This window comes from Cebus imitator, unplaced genomic scaffold, assembly GCF_001604975.1.
Source record: "Cebus imitator isolate Cc_AM_T3 unplaced genomic scaffold, Cebus_imitator-1.0 Scaffold520, whole genome shotgun sequence".
NCBI lineage: Eukaryota > Metazoa > Chordata > Mammalia > Primates > Cebidae > Cebus > Cebus imitator.
The window spans coordinates 96,604-101,314 of record NW_016107835.1 but is presented as its reverse complement, the minus strand read 5'-3'; positions in this window follow the sequence as shown (position 1 = coordinate 101,314).

Sequence of the window (4,711 nt, the reverse complement as noted above, 5' to 3'; positions counted from 1 at the left end):
GTAGTTTTAGCAGAGATGGGGTTTCACCTTATTGGCCAGGCTGGTCTCAAACTCCTGACCTCAAGTGATCTGCCCGCCTCAGCCTCCCAAAGTGATGGGATTACAGGTGTGAGCCACCACGCCTGACCATGAATGTTCTTAATGGCATCTAGAACAGTGAATCCTTTCCAGAAGGTTTTCAATTTACTTTGCCCAGATCCACCAGATGAATCACTATCTATGGCAGCTATAGCCTTATAAAATGTATTTCTTAAATAACGACTTGAAAGTCAAAATTATTCACTGATATATGGGCTGCAGAATCATGTTGTGTTAGCGAGCATGAGAGTAGCATGAATCCTCTTGTACATCTCCATACAGCCCCTGCATGACCAGGTGCATTGTCAATAAGCGCTAGTACTTTTAAAGGACTCTTCTTTTTTCTGAGCAGTAGTTCTCAACAGGGGGCTTAGAAATATTCAGTAAACCATACTGTAAACAGATGTGCTGTCATCCAAGTTTTGTTCCATTTACAGAGCACAGGCAGGGTAGATTTAGCATAACTTTTAAGGGCTCTGGGATTTTCAGAATGATAAATGAGCTTCAACTTAAAGTCACCAGCTGCATAACTCCTAACAAAAGAGTCATCCTGTCCTTTGAAGCTTTGAAGCCAGGCATTGACTTCTTTTTATCTATGAAAGTCCTAGATGGCATCTTCTTCCATTATAAGGCTTTTCAGTATACATTGGAAATCTGATATTTAGTGTAGCCATCTTTGTCAAAGATCTTAGCTAGATCTTCTGGGTAACTTTCTGCAGCTTCTTCATTAGCCCTTGCTGATTTACCTTGCACTTTTATGTTATGGAGATGGCTTCTTTCCTTAAACTTCATGAGTCAGCCTCTGCTAATTTCCAACTTTTCTTTTGCAAGCTTCCTCATCTCTCTCAGGTTTCATAGAATTGAAGGGTCCAGGCCTTGCTCTGCGTTAGGATTAGCTTAAAGGCATGTTGTAGCTGATTTGATCTTTTTTTTATTTGATCTTCTATCCAGACTACAAAAACTTCCTTATCAGCACAAAGCCTGTTTTTCTTTCTTATAATTCCTCTGTTTACTGAAGTAGCACTTTTAATGTCCTTCAGTAACTTTTCCTGGGAGGTCAGCTTCAAGATGGCTGACTAGAGGCACCTGACACTCCACCTGCAAAGAAGGACCAAAACAGTAAGCAGATAAGAACACATCAAATAGATATTCTGAAAGAGAACACTGGAATTCAGAGAAGTGACAGGGAGCCTCTAAGGCATGGAAGGAGAAGGAAGTGAAGCATCTTGCCTGGCTAGAATTAGCTCACAAACAGGAGGAACTGAGCATTGCAGAAAAAAAGTAAGCAAGAAATCCCCAGTAGTCCACATTTCTACCAGACTCCTGTAATCCTAGCCAAAGGAGAGCCCTTTGGCCCTCGCAGGCCCTGAAACTAGTATAAGAAGCTGCCTGGAGTCCATGTAACAGCATTGTTTCAGAGGGGTTGTTTACGCTGGATCCTACGCACCTCCAGAGACCCAAGCAGCTGCAGCATGGCACCATTTTGACAGCCCAGCCCCCATAGACTACATTCTGCCCTGGAACCCAACAGTCCCTATATCTCCACATCCCTGGAGCCTCCTGACATCCCCACACACCCACCCAGGGGGTTATAGCCACTCGACATTGGCTAGACCCAGTGGTGCAGCAAGGGCACCAGCATTCTAGCCCACAGGGTGTTCTAAAACCCAGGGAATGGACGGTGCAGTGTACCAAGGAGGCTGCCCCTCACACAAAGGGAGCTGAAATACATACTAACAATAGTCTGAGAGCTGCCTACTTGGGCGACTGCCACTGCCAGCAACACTGCCTCCTACAGTGGCAGGGCCACCATGCCCCTGTATGTGCCTTCAAGGCGTCTAGGGACCAGTTTGCCTGTGCACTATTCGGGGACCTGAGCATGGACCTCCCCTCCCACCACCACCACTGCAGGTGCATGAATGCAGTGTTGGAGGCATGGGAATTGATGTGCCCTACCCACCACAGCTGGTGCTTGTGCTCACCATTGAGAGGACTTACTACAGGTTCAACACACCTGCCACCACCACAGTTGGCACCAGCACATGTTGTCCAGGGGCCCAGGATAGAACAACCCCATTTGCAACCACTGGTGCCCATGCATGCCATTCAGGAAACTGAAGACAGGTCTGCCCACTCACATTGCTGCTGCCACCAGCACCCATGCATGTAGTCACAGCGCCTGGGGATAGGCTCACCCTCCCTACTACTATGGACATACATGCACACCATCTAGAGGCATAAGGGTGAGACCACAACATCCCACCCCACCACCAGTGCCCATGCCTCCTGGAGGCCTGGGAACTGACTTGTCCAGTCTGCCACCACTGCTACCAGCATCCATATGTGCATGCTGGCTGGAGGGCATGGTGACTGCCCTGTTCAGCCTGCCACCACCGCTGGCATTTACAGGAGCCACTCAGAGGCCTGAGGGTTTGCCCGTCACTGCTACTACCACCACTCATAACACAGGCACTATCTGAGGGCATGAGGACCTGCCCACCTGGCCCACTGCTGCCAATCATGGCACCTGAGCACACTACCTGGAGACCTGAAGACTGGCATGCCTGGCCTGCTGCCAACACCACTAGTACCTAAGGACTGGCCTGCCTGGCATGCCCATCCCAAGAAAGCCTCATAATAACCTCCATTAATAACTGTAGCCAACCCACTGAGTAACTCACAGACACCACTGACACTGATTAGAGCCAAAGAAATCATACAGAAAATACAAACTGTGCCCACCCAGAATGATAGCCAAAGAACCCTATCAACCAACACTACAAATACATCTATGTGAAAAGGGAATTTCCTATGAAAGCTAATTTGTAAAATTGGAAGAAGTGACTGTTACACCAGATATCAATGTAAGTACACAAAAAATATGCAAAAGGAAGGAAATATGACACTTCCAAAGCAACACAATGCTACTCCAGTAACAGATCTTTAAAAAAAAGAAATTTGTAAAATGTCTGAAAAAGAATTAAAAATAACAGTATTATAGAAATTCAGTGAAATACAAGCGAACACAGATAAACTTATAAAGAACTAACATCGATACTCAAGCTAGTCCAAAACATGATGAGAAGAGAATTCTTCCTAACTCATTCTACAAGGCCAGCATCACTCTGATATCAAAACTGGACAAGGAAGCAACAATAAAAGAAAAACACAGGTCAATATCCCTGATAAATATAGATGTAAAAATCCTCAACAAAATACTAGCAAATAAAATCTAATAACACATTAAAAAGATAATATACTATGATCAAGTGGGGTTTATCTTAGTGATGCAAGGATGGTGCAACATACGCAAATCAAGAAATGTGATATATCACATCAACAAAATGAAAGACAAAACCCATACGATCATCCGAATAGATTCAAAAAAAGCATCTGATATAATTCAACATCTCCTCATGATAAAAACTCTCAACAAACTAGGCATAGAAGGAACATGCCTCAACATAATAAAGGCTATATGTGACAAATCCATAGCTAACATTATACTGAATGAGGAAAAGCTGAAAGCCTTTCCTCTGAAACTGGATCAAGAAAAGGATGCTCACTTTAACCATTCTTTTTCAACACAGTACTGGAAGTCCTAGCCAGAGCAATTAGGCAAGAGAAAGAAAAGGCATCTAAGTTGGGAAAGAGAAAGTCAAATTGTTTCTCTTTGCAGATGAAATGATTTTATATTTAGAAAAACCTGAAGACTCCACCAAAAAACTCTTGGAACTGATAACCAAATTCAGTAAAGTTGCAGGATATAAAATTAACATACAAAGTTCAGTAGCATTTCCAGACACCAACAATGAACTAGCTCAAAAAGAAATTAAGAAACCAATCCTGTTTACAACAGCTAAAGACAAATACCTAGGAATAAATTTAACCAAGGAAATGAAGGACCTCTGCAACAAAAATTATAAAACAGTGACGAAAGCAACTTGAAGACACAAACAAATGAAAAGATATCCTATACTCATAGATTGCAAGAATTAATATTGTTAAAATGATTATACTACCCAATATGATCTACAGATTCAATTCAATCCCTATCAAAATACCAATGACATTTTGCAAAGAAATAGAAAGAAAAAATTAAATAAATAAATAAAATATTAAAATTAATATGTAACCACAAAATACCATAATAGCCAAAGCAATATTGAGCAAAAAGAATAAAGCTGAAGGCATCACACTACCCAACTTCAAAAAATACTACAAAGCTATAGTAATCAAAACAGGATGGTATCAGTATAAAAACAGACACATAGACCAATGGAACAGAATAGAGAACCCAGACATAAATCTATGCATTTACAATCAACTGATTTTTGACAAAGGCACCAAGAACATACATTGGAAAAAGGGTACCCTCTTTAATAAATACCACTGGGGAAACTGCATATTCATATAAAGCAAGACCCCTATTTATCACTATATGCAAAAATCAACTCCAAATAGATTAAAGACTTAAACATAAGACCTGAAGCTATAAAACAACTAGAAGGAAATACAAGGAAACAATTCTGCAGTGGTCTAGGCAAAGATTTTATGAGTAAGACTTCAAAAGTGTAGGTAACAAAAACAAATGGGACTATAGTAAACTAAAAAGCTTCTGCACAGCAAAACA